Source organism: Tursiops truncatus, chromosome X (genome assembly GCF_011762595.2).
Source record: "Tursiops truncatus isolate mTurTru1 chromosome X, mTurTru1.mat.Y, whole genome shotgun sequence".
Taxonomy (NCBI): Eukaryota; Metazoa; Chordata; class Mammalia; order Artiodactyla; family Delphinidae; genus Tursiops; species Tursiops truncatus.
This window is the reverse complement of record NC_047055.1, coordinates 82,319,587-82,341,113: the sequence shown is the minus strand read 5'-3', so window position 1 is coordinate 82,341,113 and position 21,527 is coordinate 82,319,587. Positions and strand designations below refer to the sequence as shown.

Sequence of the window (21,527 nt, the reverse complement as noted above, 5' to 3'; positions counted from 1 at the left end):
CATGTGGGATCTTCCCAGACCGGGGCATGAACCCGTGTCCCCTGCATCGGCAGGCAGACTCTCAACCACTGTGCCACCAGGGAAGCCCTTCTTTTCTTTTTTTTAAAATTTAAATACAGTTAATTTACAATGTTGTGTTAGTTTTAGGTGTACGGCAAAGTGATTCAGTTATACATATATATATATATATATATATATATATATGTATTTTCTTTTTCAGATTCTGTTCCATCGTGGGTTATTACAGGTATTCAATATAGTTCCCTGTGCTATACAGTAGGTCCTTGTTTACCTATTTTATATAGTACTGTGTATATGTTAATCCCAAACTCCTAATTTATCTCCCCCGCCCCGCTATCCCCTCTGGTAACCATAAGTTTGTTTCCTACATCTATTTCTGTTTTATAAATAAGTTTGTATGATTTCTTTAGATTCCACAGATAACTGATATCACATGATATTTGTCTTACTCTGACTGACTTACTTCACTTAATATAATAATCTCTAGGTCCATCCATGTTGCTGCAAATGGCATTATTCTTTTTTAAAAAATTTATTTATTTAATTTATTTTTTTGGCTGCGTTGGGTCTTCATTGCTGTTCATGGGCTTTCTCTAGTTGTGGTGAGTGGGGGCCACTCTTCATTGCAGTGTGCGGGCTTCTCATTGTGGTGGCTTCTCTTGTTGCAGAGCGTGGGCTTTAGGTGCGTGGGCTTCAGTAGTTGTGGCACATGGGCTCAGTAGTTGTGGCTCATGGGCTCTAGAGCGCAGGCTCAGTAGTTGTGGCACACAGGCTTAGTTGCTCTGCGGTATGTGGGATCTTCCCGGACCAGGCATTGAACCCGTGTCCCCTGCATTGGCAGGTGGATTCTTAACCACTGCGCCACCAGGGAAGTCCCTATTTTATTATTTTAATGGTGGAGTAATATTCCATTGTATATATATACCACATCTTCTTTATCCATTCATCTGTTGATACACATTTACATTACTTCTACGTCTTGGTTATTGTAAATAGTGCTACATAGGGGTGCATGTATCTTTTCGAGTTAGAATTTTCACCAGATATATGCCCAGGAGTGGGATTGCAGGATCATATGGTAACTCTATTTTTAATCTTTTAAGGAACTTCCATACTATTCTCCATAGTGGCTGTACCAATTTACGTTCCCGCCAAGAGTGTAGGAGGGTTCCTTTTTCTCCACCCTCTCCAGCATTTATTGCTTGTAGACTTTTTGATGATGGCTATTCTGACTGGTGTGAGGTGATACCTCACTGTGATTTTGATTTGCTTTTCTCTAATAATTAGCGATGTTGAGCATCTTTTCATGTGCTTCTTGGCTATCTGTGTGTCTTTTTTTGAGAAATATCTGTTTAGGTTTTCTGTCCATTATTTGATTGGATTGTTTGCTTGTTTTTTTGATATTAAGCTGTATGAACTGTTTGTATATTTTAAAGATTAATCCCTTGCTGGTTGCATTGTTTTCAAATATTTTCTCCCATTCCATATGTTGTCTTTTTGCTTTGTTTATGGTTTCCTTTGCTGTGCAAAAGCTTTTAAATTTAATTAGGTCTCATTTGTTTATTTTCGTTTTTGTTTCCATTACTCTAGGAGATGATTCCAAAAAAATATTGCTGCAATTTATGTCAAAGAGTGTCCAGCCTATGTTTTTCCTCTAGAGTTTATAGTATCTGGTCTTAGACTTAAGTCCTTAATTCATTTTGAGTTTATTTTTGTGTATGGTGTTAGGAAGTGTTCTAATTTCATTCTTTTACATGTAGCTGTCCAGTTTTCCCAGCACCATTTATTGAAGAGGCTGTCTTTTCTCCATTGTATATTTTTGCCTCCTTTGTCCTAGATTAGGTGACCATAGGTGTGTGGGTTTATCTTTGGGCTTTCTATCCTGTTCCATTGATCTATATTTCTATTTTTGTGCCAGTACCATACTCTTTTGATGACTGTAACTTTGTAGTATAGTCTGAGGTCAGGGAGCAGGATTCCTTCAGATCAAGATTGCTTTGGCTATATGGGGTCTTTTGTGTCTCCATACAAATTTTAAGATTTTTGATCTAGTTCTGTGAAAAATGCCATTGGTAATTTGATAGGGATTGCACTGAATCTGTAGATTGCTTTGGGTAATATAGTCATTTTGACAATATTGATTCTTCCAATCCAAGAACACAATCTTTCCATCTGTTTGTGTCATCTTCGATTTCTTTTATCAGCTTCTTATAGTTTTCAGAGTACAGGTCTTTTGTCTCCTTAGGTAGGTTTATTCCTAGGTATTTTATTCTTTTTGATGCAATGGTAAATGGGATCGTTTCTTTAAGTTCTGTTTCTGATCTTTTGCTGTTATTGTATAGAAATGCAAGAGATTTCTGTGTATTAATTTTGTATCCTGCAACTTTACCAAATTCATTGATGAGCTCTTGTAGTTTTCTGATAGCATCTTTAGGATTTTCTATGTATAGTATCATGTCATCTGCAAGCAGTGACAGTTTTACTTCTTCTTTTCCAATTTGAATTCCTTTTATTTCTTTTTCTTCTCTGATTGCCATCACTAGAACTTCCAAAACTACGTTGAATAAAAGTGGTGAGAGTGGACATCCTTGTCTTGTTCCTCATCTTAGTGGAAATGGTTTCAGCTTTTCACTATTGAGAATGATGTTAGCTGTAGTTTTGTCATATATGGCCTTTATTATGTTGAGGTGTGTTCTCTCTATGCCCACTTTCTGCAGAGTTTTTATCATAAATGGGTGTTGAATATTGTCAAAATCTTTTTCTGTATCTATTGAGATGATCATATATGGTTTTTAGTATTCGGTTTTTTAATATGGTGTATCACACTGATTGATTTGCATATATTGAAAAATCCTTGCATCCCTGGGATAAATCCCACTTGATCATGTTGTCTGATCCTTTTAATGTATCGTTGAATTCGGTTTGCTAGTATTTTGATGAGGATTTTTATGTCAATGTTCGTTAGTGATATTGGCCTGTAATTTTCTTTCTCTGTGGTATCTTTGTCTGGTTTTGGTATCAGGGTGATGGCGACCTCATAGAATGAGCTTGGGAGTATTCCTCTGCAGTTTTTTTGGAATAGTTCCAGAAGATAGGTGTTAACTCTTCTCAAAATATTTGATAGAATTTGCCTGTGAAGCCATCTGGTCCTGGACTTTTGTTTGTTGGGAGTTTTAAAATCAGTTTCAATTTCAGTACTTGTGATTGGTCTGTTCATATTTTCTACTTCTTCCTGGTTCAGTCTTGGGAGATTGTACCTTTCTAAGAATTTGTCCATTTCTTCTAGGTTGTCCATTTCATTGGCATATAGTTGCTTATAGTAGTCTCTTATGATCCTTTGTATTTCTGTGGTGTCTGTTGTAATTTCTCCTTTTTCATTTCTAATTTTGATTTGAGCCCTCTCTCTTTTTTTTTCTTGATGAGTCTGGCTAAAGGTTTATCAATTTTGTTTATCTTTTCAAAGAACCAGCTTTTAATTTCATTGATGTTTCCTATTGTTAGAGACATAAACCCTGCTGAATCTGTAACAAGGCCTGCATTGCTCTAGGGTTTGACATTGCCAATAACTTATCAGCAGTCTGCATCTGTGCAGCAAGGTCAGGGTTCTGGCTTAGTGACTGCATCATGCTTCTCATGTAGGGGGCAGACAACATATTTTGCATAAGTTGTGAGTTTTCAGTTATTTGTTGCAACAAGCTCTGCATTCCTGGTGTGTTGAACATACTAGCTCTTACTCCAGGCCCCAAATTTGGCACAGAACTCTGCCCAGCAGTGCCACTGACAGCACTACCACTAGTGCCTCCCAGGCACTTCTGAGTGCCTCCCTCAGAAGCTGATGAATTCTGAGAAGCCTGTGGAGCCCACGTTTTGGGTAATCGATCTCTATATTCTGTACGGGAAGGTTAACTACCTTCACCTGAGGATATATTGCTCACTAAGGAAGCAAATGGATTACCACCAAACTGTTCTTGTGCAGCACTCAGCATTAGTTCCTGAATATCTGGGTACATGCACCATAAAGCATTGTAGTATCCTCTGGGATGCTTCCTAGGTTGGTTAAGGCTCGGTCCTGGTTTCTCATTATTTCCTGCATCATTGCTGGATTCTTGGCAAGTTCCAATGTTTGTCTCATAATATCTGGATTATTCAACATATAATTACTTTCTGGATTTCTCTGTATCAACTGCTGCATTTGTGGATTGGCCATAATTAACTGCCTCATCAGGTCAGGATTTGAAAGCATGCTCTGGACAGAGGGATTCTCCATGATCTGGACCATTATTTCAGGACTGGACACAAGTTGCTGCTGCACCTGGCTTTGTAGTTCAAAGAAGTTGGTACTATTCAAACCCAAGCTACTCAGACCTGCAAGTCCTCTAAGGCCACCTAAACCAAAAAGGTTGCTAGCAGCAGAACCAAATGTGGAGTTACTATTAGGAGCCGATGATGTGGTAGCACTGCTTCCACTGGTGTGTTTTTGCTGAGCTGAATGATCCTGAGGTCTGTTTTGTGTTTTGATGACGAGGTGAACAATAAGTCCATTGTGAATTCCATGCTGACTTAAAGTATCTTGATCTTTTAAAACGTTTCCAGCAAATATCAACACAAGTTGGTTGGTATGTGATTTGAAACATTTAGAGATTTCTTCCTTGAACTGTGGGGGTGGAGCTATTCTTGGACACTGTGAAGTACTCCTTCTTCAGGGTCTTCAGGGTGACTTTTGTGATGTTGGGTTCTGTGGAGGCAGCGGTGGCAGGGGGGCCGGCACCTTTGGCAGTGGTGGCACTGTCCTGGGAGCTTGGGGGGCTGAGACTTTCACCATTCTTGGCCATGGGACAGCAGTGCCTCAGGTGTGCAGGAGGGAGTGGGCGAGCCAAGGGGAGCCAGGCAACACCTGAGCTGGTCGGCCGGGGCAGCAAAGAATGTGGGGCACACTGCCTCAGTGACAACTGGGCGCAGGGACGCCCTGGCAGGCTAGGGGGCACAGAGCTCGATGTGGGTTCCAGTGCAGGCCCTCAGCACTTTAAACATGTAATCACCTTTGTATCTGATAAGAAATCGGCTGTTAATTTTTATTGAGAACCCCTTATATATGATGAGTCATTTATCTCCTATTGCTTTCAAGATTTTCTTCTTGTCTTTATCTTTTAGTGATGTGATTATAATGTCTTGGTGTGGATCTCTGAGTTTAACTCATTGGAGTTCCTTGAGGTTCTTGGATGTATGGATTCATGTATTTGATTAAATTTGTGAAGTTTTAGCTATTTTTAAAAAAACTTATTTATTTAATTTATTTTTGGCTGTGTTGGATCTTCGTTTCTGTGTGGGCTTTCTCTAGTTGCGGCGAGTGGAGGCTACTCTTCATTGCGGTGCGTGGGCTTCTCATTGCAGTGGCTTCTCTTGTTGTGGAGCACAGGGTCTAAGCGCATGGGCTTCAGTAGTTGTAGCACGTGGGCTCAGTAGTTGTGGCTCACAGGCTCTAGAGTGTAGGCTCAGTAGTTGTGGCGCATGGGCTTAGTTGCTCCACGGCATGTGGGATCTTCCTGGACCAGGGCTCAAACCTATGTCCTGCATTGGCAGGTGGATTCTTAACCACTGTGCCACCAGGGAAGCCCCTATTATTTTTTCAAATATTCTTTTTCTCCATTTCCCTCCTCTTTTGCTTAAACTTCCATTATGCACATGTCGATATGTTTATTACTGTCCCACAGGTCTCCTAGGTCTGGATCATTTTTCTTCATTCTTTTTTCTTTCTGCTCTTCAGATTGGATACTCTAATTGATCTTTTTTTGATGATTCTTTTTTGTTCCTGCCAAAATCTACTATTGAATCCCTCTAGTGAATTTTGTATTTCAGTATTTAACGTTACAGCTCCAGAATTTTAATTTTGTTCCTTTGTTTAATTTTTATCTCTTTATTGATATTCTTTATGTATTTAGACATTATTCACATAACTTCCTTAAGCTCTTTGAACATATTTAAGACAGTTGATTTAATATATTTATCTTTATGTCTACCCTCTGGGCTTCCCTAGGAACAGTTTCAACTGATTGCTTTTTTCCTGTATATGAACCATAGTTTCTTGGTTTTTGGCATGCCTCATTTTTTTGTTGTTGTTGAAAACTGGACATTTGCAATAATACAATGTGTATATAAATGAACAAACCAAACCACACAAAAACAAATACATAGATACAGAAAACAGAGTAGTGGTTATCAGAGGGGGTGGTATCGGGGGGTAGTGCAAAATGGGTAAGGGGGTTCAACTGTATGGTGCCGGATGGAAAATAAATTTTTGGTGGTGAGCATGTAGGCTATACAGAATTAGAAATATAATGTTGTACACATGAAACTTATATAATGTTATAAATCAATGTTACCTCAGTAACATATATGTGTGTGTGTATGTATGTATATATAAAATGTGGCAACTCTGGAAGTCAGATTCTTTCATTTTCCTGTGTTTTGTTGCTCTTTGTTGTTTTTTTTTAATTTAGTGTCTTTTCTGAATTAATTTTGTAAAGCCTGTATTCTTTGTCATCTGTGACCACTGAAGTCTCTGCTTGGTGAGCAAAGTGGTTAGCTAATGACCAAAAGAGATTCCTGTTTTTTAAAAAAATAAATTTATTTATTTATTTTTGGCTGAGTTAGGTCTTTGTTGCTGCTCGCGGGCTTTCTCTAGTTGCAGCGAGTGGGGGCTACTCTTCATTGCGGTGCCTCGGCTTCTCATTGTGGTGGCTTCTCTTGTTGCGGAGCATGGGCTCTAGGCATGCGAGCTTCAGTAGTTGTGGCTCATGGGCTCTAGAGGGCAGGCTCAGTAGTTGTGGCCCATGGACTTAGTTGCTCTGCGGCATGTGGGATTTTCCTGGATCAGGGCTTGAACCCATGTCCCCTGCATTGGCAGGCAGATTCTTAACCACTGTGCCAGCAGGGAAGCCCCCAACAGAGATTCTTTAAATGTCTGGAAATAGTAACACTCCTTGTCTTTTCTGAGGGGCTCTGTGTCTTTATTGGGGACATGCTTTTATCAGCTCATCAGGCAGTTTACAACTCTGTCTTAACCTTAACTTCCTACTAGTACAGAGCCTCATTAACAGGCAGAGGTGAGAGCCTAAGGCTTTCTCAGGTATTTCCCCAGTGTACACACAACCTTAGTCATAAACACAGACCTGCATATGTATGTGGCACTCTGATTCCCAGGAATACATTGGAGCTTTGGACATCTCATTTCCCAGCTTTTCATATAAAATTTAAAATTTTCTTTTCAATATTTAAAAAATCTTTCTGGGCATTGGGGTTTTGATAGGAATTCCATTCACCCTGTGTATTAATTGGAGATAATTGACATTTTTACTATAATAGGCTTTCTAAAGCTTAAACATGGTATGTCCCCACATAATTAAGTCTTTGATTTCTTTCTTCAGTGTTTTGTAGTTTTCAGCATACAAGTATTGTGTGTGTTTTGTTAGGTTAACATCTATTTAATTTTTTGAACAATTGTAATAGGAATTTAGGGATTGTATTTTTAATTTTAGGTTCCACATGTTCATTGCTAGCATGTAGAAATATGTTTGATTTCTGTATGTTTTTCTTGTATACTGTTACCTTGCTGAACTCACTTATTTGTACTAGGTTTTGTATATGTGAATATCTTGGGATTTTCTATGTAGATTACTTTGCCTTCTGCAAATTTAGACAGTTTTATTTCTATATTTTCAGTATATATGATTTTTATTTTGTTTTCTTGCCCATTGTACTGGTGAGAACTTCCAGTATAATGTTGAAGTGGTGAAAGTGGAATTCTTGCCTTATTCCATATCTTAGGGGAAAACATTGTCTTTCACCATTTTGTGTAACATTATAGTTTCTTTTTTACATTCTCTATGTCAAATTAAGAAAATTTCTGTCTATCACTATTATTCTGAGCATTATTTTTTTATCATGAATGGATGTTGAATTTTTATCAAAAACTTTTCCGTATCAATTGATATGATTATTTGATGTTTCTTGTTTAGTCTGTTGATGTGATGGATTACACTGGTTGATTACAAATGTGGAAACAGCCATGTTAGCACTGCGTTAGCTTTATTCTTCAAATTTTGATATGATTTATTTTATTATTTTCTTTTTGCGATACGCGGGCCTCTCACTGTTGTGGCGTCTTCCATTGTGGAGCACAGGCTCCGGACGCGCAGGCTCAGCAGCCATGGCTCACGGGCCCAGCCGCTCCGCGGCATGTGGGATCTTCCTGGACAGGGGCATGTACCCGCGTCCCCTGCATCGGCAGGCGGACTCTCAACCACTGCACCACCAGGGAAGCCCGATATGATTTATTTTCATTTCCATCCAACTCAATCCAATTCAATGTATTAAAAAATCTTTTTTAATTATTGAGATACCATATCTTCTTTATCCATTTGTCCATTGATGGACACCTAGGTTGCTTTACTATCTTGGCTATTGTAAATAATGCTGCAATAAACATGAAGTGCACATAACTTTTTGAATTAGTATTTTTGTTTTCTTTGGGTAAATACCCTGAAGTGGAATTGCTGAATTATATGACAGTTCTATTTTTAAATTTCAAGGAACTTCCATACTGTTTTCCACACTGGCTGCACCAATTTGTATTTCTACCAACAGTGCTGGAGTGTTCACTTTTCTCCACATCTTCACCAACACTTGTATTTTGTTGTCTTTTTGGTAATAGCCATTTTGACATGTGTGAGGTGGTATCTCATTGTGATTTTGATTTGCATTTCTCTGATGATTAGTGATGTTGAGCATCTTCTCATGTGTCTGTTGGCCATATGTATGTCTTCTTTGGAAAAATATCAATTTAGGTCCTATGCCCATTTTTTAATGTGGTATTATCTTTAAGTACAAAGACTTTTCCAATCATGTCACTTAGAGTTCATTTTATTCACTGCTGTGTTTGGCCGCCAGTCTCGTTTCTCTCCTCAGCAATGGTAAGGCGGATACCCTTTCTATGAGGAAGAGAGATCCATGGTTTGTTGCCTTTGCCAATAACGAAAATGTTGGAGAGCCGGGTGGCAAAGCTGTTGCCACTGGCATCTTTCACACGAACTACACCTAAAGAACCAGGATGTCTCGCCCGGTTAGTGATTACACCAATTCTTCCCAGGTTAGCACCTCCAGTCACCATGCACAGGTAACCAGTGTCAAATTTGATGAAATCAGTAATCTTGACAGTCTCCAAATCAATTTGAATGGTGTCATTCATCTTGATGAGGGGATCAGGGTAGTGGATGGTGGGAGCATCATGGGTCACCCGATGAGGGATTCCTGTTGTCCCCACAAAGATCTTTCTCACTTTACACAGCTTATACTTGGCCTCCTCAAGTGTAATACAATGAACAGCAAAGCGACTCTTGGTGCCATAGATCAGACGAAAATTCTCTCCAGTCTTGTCAATGCTGATGACATCCATAAAACCAGCAGTAGGTTATATCAGTGCGGACCTTGCCATCAATCCAAATGAAACGCTGCATGCAGATCTTCTTTATTTCATCTCCTGTTAGGGCATACTTAAGTCTGTTCCTTAGGAAGGTGATTGGGGGCGACATTCCCTTAGCTTGTGGGGACTGGTAGATGGACGAGGAGCAAACACACCAGTCAGTTTATCCAGCATTCAATGCTTTGGAGCTGCTACACGCTTCAGGTGCTTCTTGGGACCATGAGCCATGGCTGCACTAGGCACGTAAAGAGCCCTATGCCCATTTTTTAAAAATTAATTTATTTATTTTTGCTCTGTTGGGTCTTAGTTTCTGTGCGAGGGCTTTCTCTAGTTGTGGCAAGCGGGGGCCACTCTTCATCGCGGTGTGCGGGCCTCTCACTATCGCGGCCTCTCTTGTTGCGGAGCACAGGCTCCAGACGCGCAGGCTCAGTAGTTTTGGCTCACGGTCCTAGTTGCTCCACGGCATGTGGGATCCTCCCAGACCAGGGCTCAAACCCGTGTCCCCTGCATTAGCAGGCAGATTCTCAACCACTGCGCCACCAGGGAAGCCCCCATGCCCATTTTTTACTTGGGTTGTTTGTTTTTTTGATGTTGAGTTGTATGAGTTCTTTTCATATTTTGCATATTAACCTCTTGTTGGATATATCATTTGCAAAATCTCTCATTTCCGTTTCATTTTGTTGATAGTTTCCTTCACCGTGCAAAAGCTTTTTATTTTGATGTAGTCCCATATTGTTTCCTTTGCCTGAGGAGACCTATCCAAAAACACGTTGCTAAGATTAATGTCAGAGAATGTATTGCCTGTGATTCTTCTATGAATTTTATGGTTTCAGGGGTTACATTTAAGTCTTTAATCCATTTTGAGTTTACTTTTATACATGGTATGAAAAAGTACTCCAGTTTGATTTTTTTTTTTTTTGGCATATGGCTGTATAGTTTTTCCAACTATATCATTTATTGAAGAAGCTGTCTTTCTCATATTGCATATTTGTGCCTCCTTTGTCATAGACTAATTAACCATATAAATGTGGGTTTATTTCTGGGCTCCCTATTCTGTTCCATTGATATATGTGTCTGTTTCTGTGCCAGTACCATACTGTTGATTAGTGTAGCTTTTTCGTATAGTTTGAAATCAGGGAGCATGATACCTCCAGCATTTTCTTCTTTCTCAGACTGTTTTGGCTACTTGGGTTTTAGTTTGTGTGTGATGCCATACAAATTGTAGGATCCTTTGTTCCAGTTCAGTGAAATATTTCATTGGTACTTTGATAAGGATTGCATCAAATCTGTAGATCATCTTGGGTAGTATGGTCATTTTAACAATATTAATTCTTCCCCCCCGCCCCCGCCAACCTCCGGGCTCTGCCACTTTATTTATTTATAACAGAAAGTTTTTTTAATGGATTATTTATTTTATAGTCACAAAACTAAAAATGTTTAATGAATTATCTTATTTAATCCTTTCTTCACCTCTGAAAATTAGGTGTATTATCTTTATTTTATTTTTTTAACATCTTTATTGGAGTATAATTGCTTTACAATGGTGTGTTCGTTTCTGCTTTATAACAAAGTGAATCAGTTATACATATACATATATCCCCATATCTCTTCCCTCTTGCATCTCCCTCCCTCCCACCCTCCCTATACCACCCCTCTAGGTGGTCACAAAGCACCAAGCTGATCTCCCTGTGCTATGTGGTTGCTTCCCACTAGCTATCTATTTTACGTTTGGTAGTGTATATATGTCCATGCCACTCTCTCACTTTGTCCCAGCTTACCCTACCCCCTCCCCATATCCTCAAGTCCACTCTCTAGTAGGTCTGCATCTTTATTCCCATCTTGCCCCTAGGTTCTTCATGACCTTTGTTTTTTTTGGATTCAATATATATGTGTTAGCATATGGTATTTGTCTTTCTCTTTCTGACTTACTTCACTCTGTGTGACAGACTCTAGGTCCATCCACCTCACTACAAATAACTCAATTTCGTTTCTTTTTATGGCTGAGTAATATTCCATTGTATATATGTGCCACGTCTTCTTTATCCATTCATCTGTTGATGGACATTTAGGTTGCTTCCATGTCCTGGCTATTGTAAATAGAGCTGCAATGAACATTTTGGTACATGACTCTTTTTGTATTATGGTTTTCTCAGGGTATATGCCTAGTAGTGGGATTGCTGGGTTGTATAGTAATTCTATTTTTAGTGTTTTAAGGAACCTCCATACTGTTCTCCATAGTGGCTGTATCAATTTACATTCCCACCAACAGTGCAAGAGTGTTCCCTTTTCTCCACACCCTCTCCAGCATTTATTGTTTCTAGATTTTTTGATGATGGCCATTCTGACTGGTGTGAGATGATATCTCATTTTAGTTTTGATTTGCATTTCTCTAATGATTAATGATGTTGAGCATTCTTTCATGTGTTTGTTGGAAATCTGTATATCTTCTTTAGAGAAATGTCTATTTAGGTCTTCTGCCCATTTTTGGATTGGGTTGTTTGTTTTTTTTTGATACTGAGCTGCTTGAGCTGCATGAGCTGCTTGTAAATTTTGGAGCTTAATCCTTTTTCAGTTGCTTCATTTGCAAATCTTTTCTCCCATTCTGAGGGTTGTCTTTTGGTCTTGTTTATGGTTTCCTTTGCTGTGCAAAAGCTTTGAAGTTTCATTAGGTCCCATTTGTTTATTTTTGGTTTTATTTCCATTTCTCTAGGAGGTGGGTCAAAAAGGATCTTGCTGTGATTTATGTCATAGAGTGTTCTGCCTAACAATATTAATTCTTCCAATCCATGAACATGGTATATCTTTCCATCCGTTTGTGTCATCTTCAATTTCTTTCATCAATACCTATTCGTTTTCCAAGTATGAGTCTTTTACTTTCTTGGTTAGGTTTATTCCTAGGTATTTAATTCTTTTTGATTCAGTTGTAAATAGGCTTGTTTTATTAATTTCTCTTTCTGATAATTCATTATTATTGTATAGAAAGGCAACTGACTTCTATGTATTAATTGTGTATCCTGCAACGTTACTGAATTCATTTATTATTTCTAATAACTTTTAGGTGTTTTTTTTTTAATTGGGGTATAGTTGCTTTACAATGTTGTGTTAGTTTCTGCTGTACAGTGAAGTGAATCAGCTATATGTATACATATATCTCCTTGGGGATTTCTTTCTCATTTAGGTCACCACAGAGCACTGAGTAGAGTTCCCTGTGCTATACAGCAGGTTCTTATTAGTTATCTATTTTATACATATTAGTGTATATGTGTCAATCCCAGTTTCCCAGTTCATCCCACCCCTTTTAGGTGGTGTCTTTAGGATTTTCCCTATGTAGTATCATTTCATCTGCAAACAGTGACAATTCTACTTATTCATTTTCAGTATTGATTCCATTTATTTCTTTTCCTTGTCTGACTGCTGTGGTTAGGACTTCCAATATTATGTTGAATAAAAGTGAAGAGAGTGGGCATCTTTGTCTTGTTTCTGACCTTAGAGGAAATGCTTTCAGTTTTTCACCACTGAGCATGAAGTTAGCCATGGACTTGTCTTCTATGACCTTTATTATGTTGTGATATATTCCCTCTATACTCACCTTGTTGAGAGAGAGTTTTTATCATAAATGTATGTTGAAATTTGTCAAATGTCTTTTCTGTCTTTTGAGATGATCATATGATTTTTGTCACTCATTTTGTTACTGTGGTATGGCATACTGTTTGATTTGTGGATGTTGAACCATTACTGATCTCTGGAAAAATTCCACTTGATTATGGTTACAATTCTTTTATTGTGTTGCTGAATTTTGTTTGCAAATACTTTGTTGAGGATTTTTGATTCTATGTCTCTCAGGAATGTTGGACTGTAATTTTCTTTTCTTGGTGTCCTTGTCTAATTTTGAGATTAAGGTAATGTTGGTCTCAAAAAATGCATTTAGATGTGTTGCCCCCTCCATTTCCTATATTTTAGAAGAGTTTGAGAAGTATTGGTATTTATTATTTAAATGTTTGGTAGAATTCACCATCGAAGCCATCTAATCCAGGGCTTTTAATGTTTTGGGAGTGGTTGGTCTATTTATATTTTCTGTTTCTTCCTAAATCAGTCTTGGTAGGTTGTATGTTTCTAGGAATTTATCAGTTTCCTATAGGTTGTCCAATTTGTTGGTATATAATTCTTCATAGTAGTCTCTTATTATCCTTTGTATTTCTGTGGTATCAATTGTAACATCTCTATAATTTCTGATTTTATTTGAGACTTGCTCTTTTTTTCTTGGTGAATGCAGCTAACATTTTGTCAATTTTATTTATCTTTTCAAGGAATGAGCTCTTAATTTTATTGATTTTTTTGATTGTCCTTTTAGTCTCTATTTCATTTATTTCCACTCTGATCTTTATTATTTCCTTCCTTCTACTGACTTTGGGCTTCATTTGTTCTTCTTTTTTCTAGTTCCTTGAGGTATAAAGTTAAGTTGTTTATTTGAGCTTTTTATTATTTTATGATGTAGGCATTTATCTCTATGAATTTCCTTCTTGCAACTCCTTTTGCTGTAGCCCATATGTTTTGGTATGTTGTATTTCCATTTTCATTGACTCAAGGCATTTTTTATTTCTCTATTGAATTTTTCTTTTATTCATTGGTTTTTCAGTAACATGTTTAATCTCCACTTATTTGTGAATTTTCCACTTTTCTTCTTCTAATTGATTTCTATAGTCCAAAAAGATGCTTGATATGATTTCAATTTTCTTAAATTTATTTTTTTAAGTTATTTTATTTATCTATTTTTTTGGGCTACGTGGGGTCTTCATTGCTGCGTATGGGCTTTCTCTAGTTGTGGCGAGAGGGGGCTATTCTTTGTTTTGGTGCGCAGGCTTCTTATTGCAGTGGCTTCTCGTTGCAGAGCATGGGCTCTAGGCACGTGGGCTCAGTAGTTGTGGCACGCGGGCTCTAGAGCATGCAGGCTTCAGTAGTTGTGATGCGCAGGCTCAGCAGTTGTGGCACATGGGCTTAGGTTCTCCACAGCATGTGGGATCTTCCTGGACCAGGGATCAAACCCGTGCCCCTGCATTGGCAGGTGGATTCTTAACCACTATGCCACCAGGGAAGTCCCTTAAATTTATTAAGACTGGTTTTGTGCACTAACATATGATGTATCCTGGAGAATGTTCCATGTGTTCTTGAGAAGAATGTGTATTCTGTTTCTTTTGGATGGAATGTTGTGTATATTTTGTTAAATTCATCTTGTCATTTAAGGTCAATGTTTCCTTGTTGATTTTCTGTCTGGATGATATATCCATTGATAAAAGTGGGGTATTAAAGCCCTCTACAATTATGTATTGCTTTTTATTCTCCCTTTAGGTCTATTAATATTTCTTTGTATATAGGTGCTCCTATGTTGGGTGCATAAATATCTAAAATTATTATAGGCATACCTTGGAAATACTGTGAGCTTGGTTCCAGATCACTTCAATAAAGTGAATATTGCAATAAAGTGAGTCACATGAATTTTTTGGTTTTCCAGTGCATATAAATGTCATGTTTACACTACACTGTAGTCTACTGTGTGCAACAGCATTATATCTTTGAAAAAGTACTAAAAAATGCTGACCATCATCAGACAATGCAGGGTTGTCACGAAACTTTGATTTGTAAAAAATGCAATGTCTGTAAAGCACAATAAACAAAGGGCAATAAAATGAGGTATGCCTGTGTATCCTCCTGTTGGATTGACTCCTTTATCATTATCTAATGACCTAATTTGTATATTATTGCAGTCTTTGTCTTAAAGTCTATTTTCTCTGATATAAGTATAGCTACTCCAGCTTTCTTTTGGTTTCCATTTACATGGAAGATCTTTTTACATTCTTTAACTTTCAATCTGTGTGTGTCCTTTCATCTGAAGTAAGTGTCTTGTAGGCAGCATATATATGGGTCTTGTTTTTTAATCCATTTAGCCACTTCATGTCTTTTGGTTGGATAATTTAGTCCATTTACATTTAAGTTAATTTTTGAGAGGTATATACTTTTTGCCATTTTGTTCATTGTTTTCTGGTTGTTTTTTTTGCAGTTCTTCTCTGTTCTTTTCTATTTCTCTTGTTCTCTTCCCTTGTGGTTTGATGATTTTCTTTACTGTTATATTTGGATTCCTTTCTCTTTATTTTTTGTGTATCTATTATAAGTTTTTTGTTTTTGGTTACCATGAGGTTCATATCTAACAATCTGTATATAAAGCAGATTATTTCAAGTTGATAGTTGCTTAAATTCAAATGCATTCTAAAAGCACTATATTTTAACTTACTCCCCCTTTTAATATTTTTGACAGCCTATTTTAAATCTTTTTATTTTGTGTATCCCTCAACTACTTATTGTACTTTTAGTTGATATTACTACTTTTGTTTTTTACCTTTCATGCTAGCTTTATAAGTGGCTTTGTTATATATTTGTTTTTACCAAGATTTTCTCTTTTGCATATTTTCTTATTTCTATTTATGGACTCTTCCATTCTGCTTAAAGAAGTCCCTTTATCATTTCTTGTAAGGCTGGTTTAGTGATGATGAATTCGTTTAGTTTTTGCCTGTCTGGCAAACTATTTCTCCTTCAATTCTGAATGATAACCTTGCTGAATAGAATAGTCTTGGTGTAAGTTTTGTCCTTTCAGCACTTTGAATGTATCATGCCACTTCTTCCTGGCCTGCAAAGTTTCTGCTGAAAAATTCACTGATAATCTTAAGGGGGTTCACTTATATGTAACTAGTTGTTTTACACTTGTTGCTTTAAAAATTCTCTTTATTTTTAACTTTTGGCATTTTAATTGTAATGTGTCTTGGTGTGGATCTCTTTGGGTTCATCTTGTTTAGGACTCTCCATACTTGGATGTCTGTTTCTTTCCCCAGGTTAGGGAAGTTTTCAGCCATTATTTCTACAAAGAAGTTTTCTGCCCCTTTCTTTCTTTTCCTTCTGGAGGTCCCTATAATGCAAATGTTAGTATGCCTGAGGTTGCCCAGAGTTCCCTTAAACTATCCTCATTCCACAGAATTCTGTTTTCTTTTTGCTGTTCTGATTGGATGATTTCCACTACCCTGTCTTCCAGATCATTGGTCTGTTCTTCTGTATTATCTAACCTTCCATTGATTCCCTCTAGTGTATTTTTCATTTCAGTTATGTGTTTTTCACCTCTGATTGGTTCTTTTTTATATTTTATAAATTTTTTTGAAGTTCTCACTGTGTTCATCCATTCTTCTCCAAGTTCAATGAGAATCTTTATGACCATCACTTTGATTTTTTTTTTTTTTTTTTTGCGGTACGTGGGCTTCTCACTGCCATGGCCCCTCCCGCCACAGAGCACAGGTCCCGGATGCGCAGGCCCAGCAGCCATGGCCCGCAGGCCCAGCCGCTCCTCGGCATGCGGGACCCCCCCAGACCGGGGCATGAACCCATGTCCCCTGCATCAGCAGGTGGACACCCAACCACTGCGCCACCAGGGAAGCCCTGAATTCTTTTTTTTAAGGGGCCACCACTTCTTTATTATTATTATTATTTATTTATTTTTGGCTGCATTGGGTCTTCATTGCTGTGCACAGGCTTTCTCTAGTTGCCATGAGCAGGGGTTACTCTTCTTTGTGGTGCATGGGTTTCTCATTGTGGTGGCTTCTCTTGTTGCAGAACATAGGTTCTAGGCACGCAGGCTTCAGTAGTTGTGGTGCATGGGCTCTAGAATGCAGGCTCAGTAGTTGTGGCTCACGGTCTTAGTTACTCCACAGTATGTGGGATCTTCCTGGACCAGCGTTCAAACCCATGTCCCCTGCATTGGCAGGCATATTCTCAACCACTGTGCCACCAGGGAAGCCCATTTTTATTCTTTATAAATTATATTACTTATTCCCATATCATTAAGATCTATTTCTGAGGGTTTTGTCTTGTTCTTTCATTTTTAACATATTTTTCTGTTTCCTCACTTTGCTTTGATCTCTATGTTTATTTCCATGTATTAGGCAATATTGCTACCTCTCTCATTCTTGAAGGAGTGACCTTGTGTAGGTGATGATCCTTCTCATTCAACCTCGTCCTAGCTCTTGGTTGTCTCACAAATCTTTGCAGTTGTCTATACCACCTGATTTATTCTTGATATGCCCCTGATGTTGAGGATGCACTGAGACCTCTCAGTGTTCCAAGGGGAGGAATCTCATTTAACCCCAGTGTCAGTCTGATTGGAAGCCAGAGCCTCAGGCAGTACTTTTAAAGTACACAGATATATACATTCCAGTGGAGCCATAATTGTATTCTCTGCTGGCTTCCAGATGAGGAGACCTGGAGGTGTCCTCTGGGTAACAGCTACAAACATTGGGGCTCCTGACTAGTATATAAGTTGCACTCTGGGGAGCCTTGTTGAGCATTAGTGAGGCCAAGAGGGTGGGCAAGGATGGTGTCTCCCTGCTTATGTACCCTGGGAGCACCTCCTTAACCTCTAGATGTGTGGGAAACCTGAAGCCTCTACTTCAGGGTGAAGTTCCAGGCTAAGTAAATAGGCCTTTTTCACAGGAAGACTGAGATTGTGTTTCAGTCTGCTGTCTGTGCAGTACCCTGGTGTTGGTGGCCTGCTGAGAACTGTCTTTCTGATTGTTACAGTCCCATGGAGCTCTGGAATGCCAGCCCTCTTGGTCAACAGGGCCAGGCAATCAAGTGCTGTCCCTTTTGTGAATTGTACATGCCCAACAACTTTGGCTAGGAAGCTGGAGAGTGTATGGTGCAGGGCTTGTTCCCTTTTTTCATAAAGGCAGTGGGAAAATGACTGCATACAGTTGCAGGCTTCAGCAACACAGCAGTAGAGTGCCTTGTCTGAGTGCGTGTCAGCTTTAGGCCAGGTGTAGGAGAATGCTGCAACTGCTCATATTTGCAAGACCCAGCCTGGTGGCAGGGAAGTGTTGAGCTGGCTTTAGGCTGGGAGAGGAATAATACTGCAACTTGTCATACTCGCCTTCCCCAGCCAGGGGACGGTGTGTGTGTGTGTGTGTGTGTGTGTGTGTGTGTGCTGCAACAACAGACATTCCCTAGTTTCAGCAAGGTGGTGGGATAGTGCTGTGACTGCTCGCCCCCACATCTCAAGTCAATTCTCACATTCTTTTCAGGTGGAATGATCCTTATATAGCTGTATATTTATTGTATCCTTGGGAGGAGGTAAGTTCAGGCTCTTTTTATGCTGCCATTTTGAACCCTATTATCTTAACTTTTATTTTTAATATTGGCTTAACAGATGCAAAAATTCTCAATAAAATACTAGCAAATCAAATCCGGCAAGGTATAAAAAGAATTATACACTGCAACCATGTGTAAATTATTCCAGGTATGCAAGGCTGGTTCAACGTTTGAAAATTGATAAATGAAATCCATCACATCAACAAACTAAAAAAGAAAATCACATGTTCATATCAATAGATGCAGAAAACACATTTGACAAAATCCAGCACTCATTCCTGATAAACTCTCAGTAAATTAGGAACAGAGGGGAACTTTATCAACTTGATAAGGACTATCTATGAAAAAATCTATCACTAACATCCTACTTAATGGTGAGAAACTTGAAGCTTTCCCACTATGATCAGGTACAGGGAAAAGATTTCCTCTCTCACCATTCCATTTCTGAAAGTCTTTGCTAATGCAATAAGACAAGAAAAGGAAACAAAATGTATACAGATTGGGAAGGAAGAAATAAAATTGTGTTTTCAGATAACATGATAGTCTTTGTAGATAATTGAAAGAATCAACAAAAAACTCTTGGGACTAATAATGGATTATAGTAAGGTTGCAGAATAAGATTTTAATGTACAAAAATCAATTTCTTTTCTACATATCAGCAACAAATAAGTTGAATTTGAAATTAGAAATGTAATATCATTTACATTAGCTTCCCCAAAATTAAATATTTAGATATAAATCTAACAAAACATGTACAAGATCTATATGAGAAAAATTATAAAATGCTGATTAATGAAATCAAAAGAGAACTAAATAAATGATGAGAGAGTCCATGTTCATGGGTAGGAATATTTAATATTGTCAAGATGTCAGTGCTTCTGAAATTGATCTATAGATTCAATGCAATCCCAATCAAAATCCCAGCACTTTTTTTTTTTTCCCCAGTACGCGGGCCTCTCACTGCTGTGGCCTCTCCCATTGCGGAACACAGGCTCTGGACGTGCAGTCCCAGCAGCCATGGCTCATGGGCCCAGCCACTCTGTGGCATGTGGGATCCTCCCGGACTGGGGCATGAACCCGCATCCCCTGCATCGGCAGGCGGACTCTCAACCACTGTGCCACCAGGGAAGCCCCCAGCACGTTTTTTTATGGATATTGACAAACTGATTCAAAAGTTTATAGGGAATTCCCTGGTGGCCCAGTGGTTAGGACTTGGGGTTCAAATATTGGTTGGGGAACTAAGATCCTGCAAGCCACTGGCCAAAGGAAAAAAAAAGTTTATATGGAGAGTTAAAAGACCCAGGATAGCCAACACATATTGAAGGAGAGAACAAAATTATAGGATTGACATCATCTGACTCCAAGAACTACAATAAAGCTACAGTCATCAAGAGTGAGATATTAGGGAAAGAACTGACAAATAGATAAATGGAACAGAATAGAGAGTCTGTAAATAGACCTGCATAAATATAGTCAACTGATCTTTGACAAAGGAGCAAATGCAATAAAATAGAACAAAGAGAGTCTCTTCAATAAATGGTGCTGGAAAAACTGGATATCCACATGCATAAAAATGAATCTAGACACAGACCTTACACAGTTCAAAAAAAATCAACTCAACATGGATCATAGACCGAATTGTATAATGTAAACCTATAAAACTCTTAGAACATAACATAGTAGAAAACCTAGATGACCTTGGTATGGTGATGACTTTTTAGATAAAACACTAAAGGAATGATCTATGAAAGAAATAATAAACAAGACTTTATTAAAATTAAAATCTTCTGTTCTGCGAAAGATGCCAAGAAAAATAGGAGGCAAGCCACAGACAGAGAAAATATTTACAAAAACACCACTGATAAAGGACTGTTATCCTAAATATACCAATAATTCTTAAAACTCGCCTATAAGAAAACATACAACCTGATTAAAAATAGGCCCCAAACCTTAACAGATACTTTACCAAAGAAGATACACAGATAGTGAATAAACATGTGAAATGATGCTTTACATTCTATGTCATCAGGAAAATGCAAATTAAAACAACAGTGAGATACCACTTCCCACCTATTAGGATGACCAAATCTGGAACACAGATTGGCAGTTTCTTACAAAACTAAACATACTCTTACCATATAATCCAGCAATCACATTCCTTGGTTTTACCCAAAAGGAGTTGAAAATTTTGTCCACACAAAAACCTGGACATGGATGTTTATAGCAGCTTTATTCATAATTATCCAAACTTGGAAGCAACCAAGATGTCCTTTGGTAAGTGAATGGATAAATAAACTGTGGTACATTCAGACAGTGGGAAATTATTCAATGATAAAAAGAAATGAGCTATCAAATCATAAAAGGACATGGAGGAAACAAATGCATATTGCTAAGTGAAAGAAGCCAATCTGAAAAGGCTACATACTGTATGATTCCAATTTTATGACATTCTGGAAAAGACAACATTTGTCTCCATTTTTACTGTGAAGACAGTAAAAAGATCAGTGTATGCCAGGGGTTGGGGTGGCGGGAGGAATGAAGAGGTGGAACAAAGAGAATTTTTAGGAAAGTAAAAATACTTTGTATGATATTATAATAATAGATACATGGCATTATACATTTGCCCAAACTCATAGATTGTATGACACCAAGAGTGAACCCAAAGGTAAACTATGGACTTTGGGTGATTATAATGTGTCAATGTAGATTAATCAATTATAACAACTGTACAATTCGGGTGAGTGATGTTGAAAGTGGGGGAAGCTATGCATGTGTGGGGACAGGAGGTGAATGTGAAATCTTTGTACCTTCCTCTCAATTTTGCTGTGAACCTAAAACTGCTGTAAAA

The 21,527-nt window shown here is 38.2% G+C and overlaps 2 pseudogenes; both read right to left on the bottom strand.

Moving 5' to 3' along the window:
* Window positions 1–3,518: 3,518 nt before the first annotated feature.
* Window positions 3,519–4,909, bottom strand: LOC101318940 (ubiquilin-1 pseudogene; annotated as a pseudogene).
* A 4,035-nt stretch (window positions 4,910–8,944) lies between these two features.
* Window positions 8,945–9,736, bottom strand: LOC101319230 (small ribosomal subunit protein eS4-like; annotated as a pseudogene).
* Between the last annotated feature and the right edge of the window lie 11,791 nt (window positions 9,737–21,527).